The 17199-nt window shown below is 43.6% G+C and overlaps 1 long non-coding RNA gene and 1 pseudogene across 1 annotated transcript in view; both read right to left on the bottom strand.

The window, feature by feature from the left end:
• Positions 1-9834: 9834 nt before the first annotated feature.
• LOC126211022 (5S ribosomal RNA) lies at positions 9835-9952 on the bottom strand (annotated as a pseudogene).
• A 1717-nt stretch (positions 9953-11669) lies between these two features.
• LOC126235884 (uncharacterized) overlaps positions 11670-17199 on the bottom strand; it is a 271044-nt gene continuing 265514 nt past the window's right edge. The window contains exon 4 of the long non-coding RNA XR_007544829.1: positions 11670-11851. This is a non-coding gene — a long non-coding RNA (uncharacterized LOC126235884). The remainder of the gene's footprint in view (positions 11852-17199) is intronic.

Raw genomic sequence — 17199 nt, 5'->3', positions numbered from 1 at the left:
AACTACTTGAGTAAGAAGTAGTGGCTCCAAAGACTGGAAAGCCGACAACGATCGGTAACGGTGTGCTGATCACATGTCTCGAGTGATGCCATATGGCGTAAGGTGACATGGCGATCGGCGTCCTCGCTCGGTCCTCTGCCGCTGATCTCGGAATTAAATCATTTTTGTTTTAAATGACGAGTAGAGGGCAGTTTAACTGACTGATTCAGCTCAGCGTAATTTCAAAAACTGAATGTGGTTTGGAAAATACGTGCACAATTAAAAAGCAGTTGACGATTTTTGCTATTTGGACTGCAAAATAATTGGTGCTGGTGGAAGTAGAGGGGTTATAAAATGTAGACTAGCAAAAATAAGCAAAGTATTTTTGAAAAGGAGAAATTTGTTAATATGGAATATAAATCTAAGGTTAGGAAGTTTTTATTATATATATTTTTAAGGTTTTTGTGAGGAGTGTAGCCTTTTACGGAATGAAACGTGGACAGTAATTTTAGAGAAGACAATAATAGTAGCTTTTGAAATTTGGTGATACAGAAGAACACTGAAAGTTATATGGGTAAATCGAGTACCTAAAAATAGATAAAAGACAAAGTCTGTGGCGCAAGCCCGTGACCGCAATACTGGCCTATCTGCAAGTAAACTGCAGCCTTTATTCGCCGCGTCACTAGGAGAGGAAGGATGGCGTGTTCATCGCCTCGGCCGCATGTTACCTCCGGAAAACATTCCCAGTACTCATGTTGATAGTAGGCTGAGTGAATCGCTTGCCATCCTGGAGGGACTTGAACGAGGGAAAACTGCCGCCCTTATCTGGGATTGAACTCAGGACCTCCGCTGCCGGAGCATAGCGCTCCGTTCACTTTTTTTTCAAAAAATTGCAATTGATTCCAGCCTTCATGTTGATCTCATTTTGTTCGTTGCATTTTATGGGGGCAGACGGCGTATGATATCTATTCAATTTCATCTTTGATCCATTCACTCCGCTTTTTTATTACAGAGAGCAACTAAACCTCTGACCGAACACTTTGATCTACCTTGCCGGCTCCTCCACTAGACTACCATGGCCACAATGAGGAGTTACTGAATCGAATTAGAGAAAAAAATTGTGGCTAAACTTCAATAAGAGAAGGAATTAGCTGATAGAACACATACAAACCAAGGAATCACCAGTTTGATAGTGGAACCAAGTGTGTGTGTGTGTGTGTGTGTGTGTGTGTGTGTGTGTGTGTGTATGTGTGTGTGTGTGTGTGTGTGTGTGTGTTGTGTCTTGTATATGGTACAGGATGGGGGGGTGGGATGGGGGATTTGTAGAGGGAGATTAAGGCTTGCACCCTGCAAGTTAGTTCAAATAAATGTAGGTTGTAGTAGCTATTCAGATATGAAGAATGAAGAGGCTTGCACTGGATAAACTAACGTCCAAAGTTGCATCCATCCAATTTTTGGAGTGAAGAACACAATAACACGCCAAACTAAGCTAAGCCAAAAGCAGTGTTAGCGTAGATTTAAGAGCAACAGGGAACGAAAGGATGTTGTTGTGATCTTCAGTCCTGAGACTGGTTTGATGCAGCTCTCCATGCTACTCTATCCTGTGAAAGCTTCTTCATCTCCCAGTACCTACTGCAACCTACATCCTTCTGAATCTGCTTAGTGTATTGATCTCTTGGTCTCCCTCTCCGATTTTTACCCTCCACGCTGCCCTCCAATGCTAAATTTGTGATCCCTTGATGCCTCAAAACATGTCCTACAAACCGATCCCTTCTTCTAGTCAAGTTGTGCCACAAACTTCTCTTCTCCCCGATCCTATTCAATACCTCCTCATTAGTTACGTGATCTACCCACCTTATCTTCAGCATTCTTCTGTAGCACCACATTTCGAAAGTTTCTATTCTCTTCTTGTCCAAACTGGTTATCGTTCATGTTTCACTTCCATACATGGCTACACTCCATACAAATACTTTCAGAAACGACTTCCTGACACATAAATCTATACTCGATGTTAACAAATTTCTCTTCTTCAGAAACGATTTCCTTGCCATTGCCAGTCTACATTTTATATCCTCTCTACTTCCACCATCATCAGTTATTTTACTCCCTAAATAGCAAAACTCCTTTACTACTTTAAGTGTCTCATTTCCTAATCTAATCCCCTCAGCATCACCCGATTTAATTTGACTACATTCCATTATCCTCGTTTTGCTTTTGTTGATGTTCATCTTATATCCTCCTTTCAAGACACTGTCTATTCCGTTCAACTGCTCTTCCAAGTCCTTTGCTATCTCTGACAGAATTACAATGTCATCGGCGAACCTCAAAGTTTTTACTTCTTCTCCATGAATTTTAATACCTACTCCGAATTTTTCTTTTGTTTCCTTTACTGCTTGCTCAATATACAGATTGAATAACATCGGGGAGAGGCTACAACCCTGTCTCACTCCTTTCCCAACCACTGCTTCCCTTTCATGCCCCTCGATTGTTATAACTGCCATCTGGTTTCTGTACAAATTGTAAATAGCCTTTCGCTCCCTGTATTTTACCCCTGCCACCTTCAGAATTTGAAAGAGAGTATTCCATTTAACATTGTCAAAAGCTTTCTCTAAGTCTACAAATGCTAGAAACGTAGGTTTGCCTTTTCTTAATCTTTCTTCTAAGATAAGTCGTAAGGTTAGTATTGCCTCACGTGTTCCAACATTTCTACGGAATCCAAACTGATCTTCCCCGAGGTCGGCTTCTACTAGTTTTTCCATTCGTCTCTAAAGAATTCGTGGTAGTATTTTGCAGCTGTGACTTATTAAACTGATAGTTCGGTAATTTTCACATCTGTCAACACCTGCTTTCTTTGGGATTGGAATTATTATATTCTTCTTGAAGTCTGTGGGTATTTCGCCTGTCTCATACATCTTGCTCACCAGATGGTAGAGTTTTGTCATGACTGGTTCTCCCAAGGCCATCAGTAGTTCTAATGAAGTGTTGTCTACTCCCGGGGCCTTGTTTCGACTCAGGTCTTTCAGTGCTCTGTCAAACTCATCACGCAGTATCTTATCTCCCATTTCATTTTCATCTACATCCTCTTTCATTTCCATAATATTGTCCTCAAGTACATCGCCCTTGTATAAACCCTCTATATACTCCTTCCACCTTTCTGCCTTCCCTTCTTTGCTTAGAACTGGGTTGCCATCTGAGCTCTTGATATTCATACAAGTGGTTCTCTTTTCTCCAAAGATCTCTTTAATTTTCCTGTAGGCAGTATCTATCTTACCCCTAGTGAGACAAGCCTCTACATCCTTACATTTGTCCTCTAGCCATCCCTGCTTAGCCATTTTGCACTTCCTGTCGATCTCATTTTTGAGACGTTTGTATTCCTTTTTGCCTGCTTCATTTACTGAATTTTTATATTTTCTCCTTTCATCAATTAAATTCAATATTTGTTCTGTTACCCAAGGATTTCTATTAGCCCTCGTCTTTTTACCTACTTGATCCTCTGCTGCTTTCACTACTTCATCCCTCAGAGCTACCCATTCTTCTTCTACTGTATTTCTTTCCCCCATTCCTGTCAATTGTTCCCTTATGCTCTCCCTGAAACTCTCTACAACCTCTGGTTCTTTCAGTTTATCCAGGTCCCATCTCCTTATATTCCCACCTTTTTGCAGTTTCTTCAGTTTCAATCTGCAGTTCATAACCAATAGATTGTGGTCAGAATCCACATCTGCCCCTGGAAATGTCTTACAATTTAAAACCTGGTTCCTAAATCTCTGTCTTACCATTATATAATCTATCTGATACCTTTTAGTATCTCCAGGATTCTTCCAGGTATACAACCTTCTTTTATGATTCTTGAACCAAGTGTTAGCTATGATTAAGTTATGCTCTGTGCAAAATTCTACAAGGCGGCTTCCTCTTTCATTTCTTCCCCCCAATCCATATTCACCTACTATGTTTCCTTCTCTCCCTTTTTCTACTGACGATTTCCAGTCACCCATGACTATTAAATTTTCGTCTCCCTTCACTACCTGAATAATTTCCTTTATCTCGTCATACATTTCATCAATTTCTTCATCATCTGCAGAGCTAGTTGGCATATAAACTTGTACTACTGTAGTAGGCATGGGCTTTGTGTCTATCTTGGCCACAATAATGCGTTCACTATGCTGTTTGTAGTAGCTAATCCGAACTCCTATTTTTTTTATTCATTATTAAACCTACTCCTGCATTACCCCTATTTGATTTTGTATTTATAACCCTGTAATCACCTGACAAAAAGTCTTGTTCCTCCTGCCACCGAACTTCACTAATTCCCACTATATCTAACTTTAACCTATCCATTTCCCTTTTTAAATTTTCTAACCTACCTGCCCGATTAAGGGATCTGACATTCCACGCTCCGATCCGTAGAACGCCAGTTTTCTTTCTCCTGATAACGACGTCCTCCTGAGTAGTCCCCGTCCGGAGATCCGAATGGGGGACTATTTTACCTCCGGAATATTTTACCCAAGAGGACGCCATCATCATTTAATCATACAGTAAAGCTGCAAGTCCTCGGGAAAAATTACAGCTGTAGTTTCCCCTTGCTTTCAGCCGTTCGCAGTACCAGCACAGCAAGGCCGTTTTGGTTAATGTTACAAGGCCAGATCAGTCAATCATCCAGACTGTTGCCCCTGCAACTACTGAAAAGGCTGCTGCCCCTCTTCAGGAACCACATGTTTGTCTGGCCTCGCAACAGATACCCCTCCGTTGTGGTTGCACCTACGGTACGGCCATCTGTATCGCTGAGGCACGCAAGCCTCCCCACCAACGGCAAGGTCCATGGTTCATGGGGGAAGGATAAGTCTTGTTAACTGCATATCTTGTGGAATTTTGCTTGGAGGATAACCCTTGTACTTGTGTGTATGACGATGATCTTCCATTAAATCGGGAAATTGATATCGTAGTTGCCGCGTTACCGCTAGGGATACAGAGCGTAGAATAAAGTACTATGGAGAGTTCCTTAACAGGCCTAAAGCATTCCAAGAAAATGAATGTGAAGTAAAACTGTACAGTACTTCGTTCGTTCAGATATAGGAATGCAGTGTGAATCATAGCTGCAGATGCCCCTATGACTGAGTACTGGAAACATTTGTTTCGAGCATACCAGAAGTGTGAAATTTATTAAAAGAAATTTCATCTTAAATGTGTAATCTACAGTGGAATATACCGCAACGTTGTGGCACCGTGCAACTACTGGAGTCGCACATGCCACCACGCTGATTATTATTATTATTATTTTTTTACAAACGCTTTGTTTTTCAAATGGTACATATAACAAAGTGACAGTCACAAATTCTGTTGAGATGAATATGGTCTGAGACATTTGATGTAGTCGTCAACAATACATTATACGACGGAGGGATTGCACGAAAGTCCTTACATGCAGCCCAAACTTATCACCAATATGATCAGTTCACATCGAGAGAATCTAATAATGTACTGATAGATGTAGACAAGAGTTCCAGTCGATCGTGACACAGCAAGGAGAAAATCAATGCAGGCGTATACCAGGCGACATCTACAAAGACCGGTTGGTTTTTGTTTATTGTTCTTTCATTCCCTCATCCCTCATGGGCAACGGTCGGTTGGCAGCGGGACAATATACCGCTCTTCAGGCACAGATGTTTATACTAATATGAAATAGTGATGAAATATTTTGAAAACGTCTTTACATGCCATTTAAAATTTTGAAAATCAATACGCGCTGAGGATAATAAGACGTGCATTTGCCTGACTACAGAAATGCTCTTGAAGCCTCACTCAGCCATTCTGCCATTTGTGAACGTCGACTCATGTTGCTGAGCTGATTATGTACGAGCGACAGACGCGCGCACCCGTTCGCTCACACTCACACACACACACACACACACACACACACACACTACGTCAGCAGTGGAAGACCACATGACGACCCAGTACTACTTCTTCAACAGCTACAACGCTCCAAAATAAGTCATATGTTTTTTTTTAAATGGGTGACTAATATTCTTTCCGGTATACGTATTTCCAAGGCTGTTAAACATGAAACGCATTGTAGCACAAAAAGCAACTGCACTGTGGCACAGATGTAACACGTGCTTTCCGGCACAGCTAAAAAAAAAAAAAAAAAAAAAAAAAAAAAAAAAAAAAAAAAAAAAAAAAAAAACAAGGCTCTGAGCACTATGGGACTTAACATCTGTGGTCATCAGTCCCCTAGAACTTAGAACTACTTAAACCTAACTAACCTAAGGACATCACACACATCCATGCCCGAGGCAGGATTCGAACCTGCGACCGTAGCAGCCGCGCGGTTCCGGACTGCGCGCCTAGAACCGCTAGACCACCGCGGCCGGCAGCTATAAACAAAAGGACAAGTAAAGAATTTAAGCATCATGGGCATGCGTTATTTTGGAGCATGAAACTTCGTCGCAATAGATGGAGATAAATGGCTTTTCTGGAAACATTTCTTTCGTGTGACAGCTTTTCATACATTACCACTACGCCGCCTGTGTTATTTCACGACTTCGGACACGCTTTTAAATGCCAGGTTCAAGAGATATAGTGCTAGGAAGAAGGAAGTTAATGGAGAAACGGTGAGATGTATTCAAACAATTAGATTTTAATTAAAAATGTATCAAGTGAAATATGGAGTAAATTTCAGTAGAAAACTATTGCGTTACTGTAAAGAAGTACATTATTACTTGATTAATCATGTAATGTGGGTTACTTGAAAGGGAAAGGAAATAAATCACAAAGAAGCAAAGGCAGAGGGTCTAAAAGAGAAACAGTGGTGGGGAGAACTTATACTGCCGCAGGAAAATTAAATGATGCTTCAAAAATTTGAGAAGTACAGGCATTAATGTGGGAAGAGTAGAGGGAGGGTAAACTGAAGAAAAGCAAAAGATAAAAGGGTAGATGAATTCCTGACGAAAAGACGAACTCCGTACTGAGAAGGCACTGATAAAAAGAAAACAAAGATTCCAGTATTGTGGTAAGGGTCGGACAAACGGTAAATTATTCGAGTTTAAAGTAGTAACAGTTACTGGCAAAATACTTTATAACGCCGGAATTAGTAGAATAAGTGGATGCGCGTGGGTGTCGGGAAAGTGGAGGAAGGGGGTTGTCCTTACTAGTCACCTGTCGAGCTCAAAATGATCAAGATTATCATCAGTTCGACATATTACGATACTAAACTGTTGACTAGGGTAAGATGCGGATAAGCAGAAAAAAATATAAGGAGCTACTTGATAATAACCAGTTACGCTTAGGAAGAGCAAAGGAATCCGACAATATGCCTAACACTATCGTTGGCAACAGAAGAAAGACTTAATAAAAACTATGGTGCTTTCGTGTAAATAAATGTGTTCAATGTATGTTCGGAAAAGGCGTTCGGGAACCACAGAGAAATAAATGTGAAGATAAAAGGCAAAGCATCGAGTAATTTCCAAGATATGTTGAATTGAAGTGGATGCAATAAAAGTTGAAAATTAAGGCAAAAGAAGAAGAATTAAATAGGTTGCAAGACACTGTTTCAATTTATGCTGGTGGGATTGTACGAAGAAAAAGAGGAATGTACTGAAAGAAATGTTCTCAATGAAAGGAAAAATTTCGCATATGTTGGTACTCTGACTAAAACCAAAGGAAAATTTGGGAAAACTATTGAATGAAATAGATAATTGTTATGGTAATAAGTACCACGTGTTGAGGACAAAGAAAGAAAAATATTGAAGGATAGCGAAGAGAAGAAGAATTGCTTCCTTCGACAAAATAGCATACTTTTCGCAAACTCTGGACTGGAAATTAAACCGTACGTCTTATTACGACACAATGGCAAAGTTTGCCCCTGATAGGTGGAAAAGAATAAAGCTGAAGGAACTAAAAATGTACTTCTGCACAACTAAGCTAATAGTTGGGAGGATGTTTGATACAGAAATAGGACGTATTAGAAAGAAATTGTGAAGAGAGAAAACTGTGCAGAAAGGTTAGAAGCAGACAGCTTACTCTGGAGTGATATGTTCTAAGGTATTAGTCGCTTGGTAATTTGGAGGGGGAAGGAGAATACGAGAGACAGGGGACTAGAGAATGTGATGTTAACTAGGGGGAGTATGGAGAGACCGAGACACAGGTGAAATCTTGCAAGAGATGGAGACTAACATCTACAGTACTGGATTCCTTTGCGGTAAAACAAGTGATTTCGACACGTCTGAGAAGTAGTTCTCAAATAGTTAATTAGTAACTCGAACAGTTCTTTGTTAATCGCCGCTGTGAATGAACACATGATTAGTTTTGACGAAGCTTGTGTTCCATACATAAAACTAAGTGTCGAAGTGCTGAAACACTGGATTCGCATTCGGGAAGACAGTAGTTCAAATTCCGGTTTGGCCATCCACATTTAGGTTTTCGTGATTTTTCTAAATGTCTAAGGCGAAGGCCGGGACGGCTACTTCTAAACCTTCCATTTTTCCTCCTTGGTTTCACATTTCTACTGACAAATCATACATCTTTATGGTTCAGTCATCAAGTACTGCTCTCTGATCATTGACTTGAAAGTGCAGACAGCAGTTTAAAAGAGATTCTAAAACTGTCCTCTGCAGAGTACTGAGTTTGGTCAGAAGTACCTGAAGGAATTCGCCAGTAAAATCATCAATGTGGCGGACGAAATACACTGAGGTGACAAAAGTCATGGGATATGTCTTAATATCGTGTCGGACTTCCTTTTGCGCGGCGTGGTGCAATATCTCCACGTGGCATGGACTCAACAAGTCGTTGAAGTCCCCTGCAGAAATACCGAGTCATGCTGACTCTATAGCCGTCCATAGTTGCGAAAGTGTTGTCGGTGCAAGATTTTGTGCGCGAACTGACCTTTCAAATAATGTTCCGTAAATGTTCTATGGTATCCATATCGGGCGGTCTGGGTGGTAAAATTATTCCCTTAATTTATCCGGAATGTTTTTCAAACCAATATCGAACAGTTGTAGCCCGGGGACATAGTGCATTATCACCCATAAAAATTCCATTGTTGTTTGGAAACATGATGACTGAAAATGGCTCTCCAATTATCTGAACATAACCATTTAGAGTCAATTAACGGTTCAGATGGGCCAGAGGAGCCAATAACTCCGTGTAAACACAGCTCACATCATTCACATCAGTATGGAACCACAATCAACTTGCACAGTGCGTTACTGACAACTTGGGATCATGGTTTCGTGGGGTCTGCGCCACGCTCGAACACTACCATCAGGTCTAATCTACTGAAACCGGGACTAATCTGACCAGGCCATGTTTTTACAGTCGTCTAGGGTCCAAAAGATATGGTCGCGAGACCAGGAGAGACTCTGCAGGCGATGTCGTGGTGCAAAGGCACTCGCTTCGGTAGACTGCTGCCGTAGCCCATTAACGCCAGATATCGCCGCACTGTCGTAACGGATACGTTCTTCGTACGTGCCACATTGAGTTCTGCGGTTATTTAGAACAGTATTGCTTGTCTGCCAGCGCCGACCACTGTACGCAAACGCCGCTGCTCTCGGTCGTTAAGTGAAGGTCGTCGGCCACTGGGTTGTCCGTGGTGAGAGGTAATGCCTGAATTTTCGTATATTCAGGACATTCTTGACATTATAAAAGAAACTAAACTCCTCCCGAACAGGCCATGAAGGCCCAATGGTACCGACCGGCCGCCGTGTCATCCTCAGGCCACAGGCGTCACTGGATGCCGATATGGAGGGGCATGTGGCCAGCACACCGCTCTCCCAGCCGTACGTCAGTTTCCGAGACCGGAGCCGCTACTTCTCAGTCAAATAGGTCCTCAGTTTGCTTCACAAGGGCTGAGTGCATCCCGCTTGCCAACAGCGCTCGGCAGACCGCATGGTCATCCATCCAAGTGCTAGCCCAGCCCGACAGCGCTTAACTTCGGTGATCTGACGGGAACCGGTGTTAGCACAGCGGCAAGGCCGTTGGCTCTTGACGTTATGGACCTCGGAATAATGTATTCACTAACGACTTCCGAAATGGAATGTCCCGTGCGTCTAATTCCAACTACCACTGCGCGTCCATAATCAGAACTGAAACCTTTTCACGTGAACCACTTGAGTAGAAATGACATCTCCGCCAGTGCACAGCCCTTTTATGAACTGTGTAATCGATACTACCGCCATCTGCACATGTGCGTGGCGCTATCTCATCTTCTCGACGCACTCTTGACACTGTGCATCTCGGAATACTAGATTCCCAATCGGTAATAAACAGGATGTCCCATACATCTAGTTCCAACTACCATTTCGCGTTGAAAGTTCTCTAATTCCTGTCGTGTGGCCACAGTCACGTCGGAAACCTTTTCACGTGAATCACATGAGTACAAATGACGGCTCTGCCAATGGACTGCCCTGTTACACCTTGTATACGCCATACTACAGCCATGTGCCTATCGCTACCGTATGAGCTGCAATGTATATCAACCTTGGATCACAGGAAGATAGCCCGATTACACTGTACTGCGAAGGACAAATATTACTCTAGTAATTTCAATGGTGAGCAGGCAGTAAAGGAAAAAAAAGAAATATTCGGAGTAGGTATTAAAATCCATGGAGAAGAAATAAAAACTTTGAGGTTCGCCGATGACATTGTAATTCTATCAGAGACAGCAAAGACTTGGAAGAGCAGTTGAAAGGAATGGACAGTGTCTTGAAAGGAGGATATAGGATGAACATCAACAAAAGCAAAACGAGGATAATGGAATATAGTCAAATTAAGTCGGATGATGCTGAGGGAATTAGATTCGGAAATGAGAGGCTTAAAGTAGTAAAGGAGTTTTACTATTTGGGGAGCAAAATAACCGATGATGGTGGAAGAAGAGAGGATATAAAATGTAGACTGGCAATGGCGAGGAAAGCGTTTCTGAAGAAGAGAAGTTTGTTAACGTCGACTATAGATTTAAGTGTCAGGAAGTCGTTTCTGAAAGTATTTGTATGGAGTGTAGCCATGTATGGAAGTGAAACACGGACGATAAATAGTTTGGACAAGAAGAGAATAGAAACTTTCGAAATGTGGTGCTACAGAAGAATGCTGAAGATTAGATGGGTAGATCACATAACTAATGATGAAGTATTGAATAGAATTGGGGAGAAGAGGAGTTTGTGGCACAACTTGGCAAAAAGAAAGGACCGGTTAGTAGGGCATGTTCTGAGGCATCAAGGGATCACAAATTTAGCATTGGAGGGCAGCGTGGAGGGTCAAAATCGTAGAAGGAGACCAAGAGATGAATACAGTAAGCCGATTGAGAAGGACGTAGGTTGAAGTAGGTACTGGGAGATGAAGAAGCTTGCACAGGATAGAGTAGCATGGAGAGCTGCATCAAACCAGTCTCAGGACTGAAGACCACAGCAACAACAACAACAACAATTTCAATGCACTATGCAGTCTGCTGTATTTGTCACGAAACATTTAGCATCGGCGCAGTAGACAGCAGACAGTTTCACGATGTAGCCATTCACGAGTTGAGAAACGCATTAGAGAAAGAATGAATGTTCTTCGTGGCGCTGCTAATCGTGTGCGTGGCGAGGGCAGTAATGAGAAGTTGAGCACAGTACCTGGCGTGGCTACCCTTGCGCTGGCGTGCTGCCGCGGCGGTGGCCGGCGGCCGACTGGCGGTTGCGGAATGCAGCGGCGGCGGCGGTGGCGGCGGCCGAGTTCCCGTTGCGACGGCGGCGGCGGCGGCGGCGGCGGCGTCGGTAGCAATGAACCCGCAGATGTGGGCCGGCCTTGGCCCAGTTGCGGCGCCGCGCCGCCAGCCGAGGAATGCAGCCGGCCGCCCGCACCGCGTCTGCCGGCTCTCGGGCCCAAGGACGCAGCTTCCGCCCGCCTGTTGGAACAGGGAAGGACGCGTCAACGACCGCCGGCACATCAACACTCGGCAGCTGATTCTAAAGCTCTACTTCCTCGTTATCTATGAATAAAAGGGCAGAGGAGTGCGCTTAACGTCTCGTTCGTCCAAGTCGTTGGCGTACACGACAGTCTAACGTAATAGTCGCGATACTCCGTCGCGTTTTCGTTACCCATAACGATAGCAGCGCGCCAAGCGGCCAGCAAGCTACACATCTGAACACTACACTACTGTCCATTAAAATTGCTACACTACGGAGATGACGTCCTACAGACGCGAAATTTAACCGACAGGAAGAAGGTGCTGTGATGTGCAAATGATTAGCTTTTCCCAGCATTCACACAAGGTTGGCGCCGGTGGCGAAACCTACAACGTGCTGACATGAACGTTTCCAACCGATTTCCCATACACAAACAGCAGTTGACTGGCGTTGGCTGGTGAAACGTAGTTGTGAACCCTCGTGTAAGGAGGAGAAATGCGTACCATCACGTTTCCGACTTTGATAAAGGTCGGATTGTAGCCTATCGCGATTGCGGTTTATCGTATCGCGACACTACTGCTCGCGTTGGTCGAGATCCAATGACTGTTGGCAGAATATGGAATCGGTGGGTTCAGGAGGGTAATACGGAACGCCGTGCTGGATCCCAACGGCCTCGTATCACTAGCAGTCGAGATGACAGGCATCTTATCCGCATGGCTGTAACGGATCGTGCAGCCACGTCTCGACCCCTGACTCAAGAGATGGGGACGTTTGCAAGACAACAACCATCTGCACGAACAATTCGACGACGTTTGCAGCAGCATGGACTATCAGCTCGGAGACCATGGCTGCGGTTACCCTTGACGCTGGATCACAGACAGGAGCGCCTGCGATGGTGTACTCAACGACGAACCTGGGTGCACGAATGGCAAAACGTCATTTTTTCGGATGAATCCAGGTTCTGTTTACAGCATCATGATGGTCGCATCCGTGTTTCGCGACATCGCGGTGAACTCACATTGGAAGGTGTATTCGTCATCGTCATACTGGCGTACCACCTGGTGTGATGGTATGGGGTGCCATTGGTTATGCATCGCGGTCACCTCTTGTTCGCATTGACGGCACTTTGAACAGTGGACGTTACATTTCAGATGTGTTACGACCCGTGGCTCTAACCTTCATTCGATCCCTGCGAAATCCTACATTTCAGCAGGATAATGCACGACTACATGTTGCAGGCCCTGTACGGCTCTTTCAGGACACAGAAAATGTTCGACTGCTGCCCTGGCCAGCACATTCTCCAGGTCTCTCACCAATTGAAAACGTCTGGTCAATGGTGGCCGAGCAACTAGCTCGTCACAATACGCCAGTCACTACTCTTGATGAACTGTGGTATCGCGTTGATGCTGCATGGGCAGTTGTACCTGTACACGCCATGCAAGCTCTGTTTGACTCAATGCGTATCAAGGCCGTTATTACGGGTGGAGGTGGTTGTTCTGGGTACTGATTTCTCAGGATCTATGCACCCAAATTGCGTGAAAGGGTAATCACATGTCAGTTCTAGTATAATATATTTGTCCAATGAATACCCGTTTATCATCTGCATTTCTTCTTGGTGTAGCAATTTTAATGGCCAGTAGTGTATATCGGATGAGTAAGAATAGTATATACATCTACGTCTATACGCTGCAAACCATCGTGTGATGCATGGCACGGGTTACTTCCCACTGTGCCAGTTATTAGGGTTTCTTCCTTCCATTTACTACGCCATTTATACAGTGTACCAAAAGTGCCAAACTATAGTTTTGTTAGAGGGCAGCACTATTTGCAGTAGACTTCTGTTCGCTAACAGTCGTTCCCTTATGAAGCTACTTGTACGAAATGATTCTGTAGACAGGACAGCATGCGAAACTCCCTGGCAGATTAAAACTGTGTGCCGGACCGAGACTCGAACTCGGGACCTTTGCCTTTCGCGGGCAAGTGCTCTGTCAACTGAGCTACCCAAGCACGACTCACGTCCCGTCCTCACAGCTTTAATTCCGCCAGTACCTCGTCTCCTACCTTCCAAACTTCACAGAAGCTCTCCTGGTAGAGCACTTGCTCGCGAAAGGCAAAGGTCCCGAGTTCGAGTCTCGGTCCGGCACACAGTTTTAATTTGTTAATAGACTTTCTCGGAACAGTTTACATCTATCTTCAAGAGTCTTCCATTTCAGAACCTTAAGTATCTCTGTGACATTCTCCCACGGGTCAAACAAACCTCTGACTATTCATTCTACTCTTCTCTGAATGCATTCAATATGCCCTGTTAGTCCTATCTTGTACAGGCCCCACACATTTGAGCAATATTCTAGAATCGATCGCACGACTGATCTGTAAGCAATCTCCTTTACAGACAAATTGAACTTCCCCAGTATTCTACCAATAAACATAAGTCTACCAACTGCTTTTTCCACGACTGAGCCTATGTGATCATTCCATTTCATATTCCTACAAAGTGCTACACCCAGGTATTTGTATGAGTTCGCCGCTTCCAACAGTAACTCGTTGATATTATAACCATATATCGTTTATATTGATTTGTAACATAGTGGGTTAGAACGTAAGATGCACAAGAGTTATTCGGAAACTAAGGCCCGATTCGGTACGAACTGTGGAAATCCTATGAAGCTTTGCACAGATGTGTTTGCCGGCCGCTGGTGGCCGAGCGGTTCTGGCGCTACAGTCTGGAACCGCGCGACCGCTACGGTCGCAGGTTCGAATCCTGCCTCGGGCATGGATGTGTGTGTTGTCCTTAGGTTAGTTAGGTTTAAGTAGTTCTAAGTTCTAGGGGACTTATGACCTCAGCAGTTGAGTCCCATAGTGCTCAGAGCCATTTGAACCATTTGAACAGATGTGTTGAACAGTGTCTGTAGTGTGCCCATAGATAGCGTCACGCCTCACTTTTCAGTTCTGAACACACAGTGAGCACATAAAGATGGCTAGAAAACAGTGTCTCCCGCCAAGTATGAGGGCGTGGTTAGACATTCTTGTGACAAGCAGCCCCTACATCATAACTGTCATGCGTTTCCTTCCAAATAACAATTCCTGACTGCACTCTGCAGGGGCAATGAAGACGCTCCTGTATCATTTTCGATGGGAGGTGTTTGATCACCCACTATACAGCCCGTAGTTGACTCTGCCTGAATTTCATCTCTGCTCACATAAACTACTGGCTATGACGACACCATTTTAATATAGACAACGAGCTGTAGACCATCATAGGGATTTGGCGTAAAACACAGGCGGCTGTCTTCCGTGACGAGGGTATCGGAAAGTTGGTGCAACGCTACGACAGTTGTCTAAGTCGGGACGGTGACTATCTAGAGAAGTAGCTGGAATGCGTAGCTAACCGTTACAATTAAAAGGTTTTTGATTTTCACAGTGGTTTCCATTTCGTGACCGATCGGATCTTACTTTCCCAATAGCCCTGAAATCACGTAGGAGGCAGGCGATCATGGTTCCATTATAATGTAATACTGTATTAGAGCTGAACAGGTCTCTTCAAAACGTCATACAGCCGGTGAGAAATGACTGTTAATGAAATTGCTCACTCGACGCGTTTCGGATTTATTTCCATCATTCACTAAACAGTAAGGTGAGAACAAATTAGTATAGAGAATATGAAAAAAATATAACAGGTGTTGGCATACTACAAATTGCAGTAGATGAAATCCTACACAAGTGCAGAGAGTGTCATAGAATACTAGCGTTACTAGATGTATGTGCAGCATAAGGTGACAGATTACTAGCTACCGTAGGGAGATGGAGGAAGCCGGAAGACGAGGCTGCCCACCAAATGGCTGAGGTCATATGGTGGCGTCATGGGTGTAACATCTGACGTTTCATATACAAAAATTCCAAATTATTTTTAGCAAGTTTACACACTATATAGTAACAAGAAGTAAGAAATGTACAAATATCAACTGAGAATTCCTTGCCTGATAAGGTGTACATGCCAAAGGCCTCATCGCAATGGTAACACCGGCTCCCGTCAGATCACCGAAGTTACTGGGTCGGACTGGGCTGGCACTTGAATGGATGACAATCCAGGCCTACCGAGCGCTGTTGGCAAGCAGGGTGCACTTAGCGCTTGTGAGGCCAATTGAGGAGACATTTGGTTTAGAAGTAGCGACTCCGGTCAGAAAAACTGACAACGGCCGGGAGTGCGATGTGCTGACAATACGTCGCTCCATATCCGCATTCATGGGTGCCTATAGCCTGAGGGTGACACGGCGACCTGTCGGTACCGTTGGGCTTTTCGAGGCCTGTTCGGACGGTGAGATAAGGTGTATAAACCACACATAACAATCAAGAACAAATACTAGGCTCCATGCAGCAAGGATGAAAACAGCGTAAAAACATTCAGATGCAGAAAAATATTGCAAAGACGACTGTGATTCATTGCTAACTGATGATGGAAATAAATCCGAAACGCGTCAAGTGAGCTATTTGAGTAACAAAGACATTTTTCATCGGCTATATGACTTTTTTAAAGCTACGTATTCAGTTCCAGTAGAGTACTACATCATAATTCGTAAGATTTATCGACGTAAAAAAAGCTTTTGACAGTGCAAAATGGTGCAAAATGTTCGAAGATTTCAGGAAATTGGGTGTTTCTACAGTGAATGAGGGTAATACACAGTATGTACAAAAACCAACAGGAAAAATAAGAATGGAAAACGAAGGACGAAATGCTCGGGTTGAAAAGGGTTTAAGACGGGGATGCAGTCTCTCATCCCTACTGTTCACTCTATACATCGAAGAAGCAATGGCGGAAATAAAAAAAAAAACAGGTTAGAGAGTGGGATTAAAGTTCTTATCGATGATAAGACCATCTGATGTCGCTGCTATCCTCAGTGAAAGTCGAGAAGAATTGCACGACCCGTTGAATAGAATCAACAGTCTAAAGCAAGAATGAGGTAAAACAATAAACGTAACGTAAAAACTGGGGACCAGGAAGTAGACAAAGTGAAGGAATTGCTTTCCAGGCAAAGCAAGATTATTCTTGGTGGAAGAAGGAAGGACATAAACAGACTAGCACAAGCAAAGAGGACATTCCTGACCAAAATAAATCTTCTCGTATCAAACATCGGCCTTACTTTTTGGAAGAAAATTCTGATAGTGAACGTTTCGAACACAGCATTGTATGCTAGTGAATCATGGATTGTGAGGAAACCAGAAAAGCAGAGAACCGTAGAGTTTGCTATAAAAGGTTGTTGAAAATCTGGTGAGCTAGTAAGATAAGAAATGAGTAGGTTCCCCTAAGAATCGGCGGAACACGTAGAAAACATTTGAAAAGAAGGTACAG

This window comes from Schistocerca nitens, chromosome 1 (genome assembly GCF_023898315.1).
Source record: "Schistocerca nitens isolate TAMUIC-IGC-003100 chromosome 1, iqSchNite1.1, whole genome shotgun sequence".
Classification (NCBI taxonomy): domain Eukaryota; kingdom Metazoa; phylum Arthropoda; class Insecta; order Orthoptera; family Acrididae; genus Schistocerca; species Schistocerca nitens.
The sequence above is the reverse complement of the archived record's forward strand: the minus strand, read 5'-3'. Positions and strand labels throughout refer to the sequence as shown.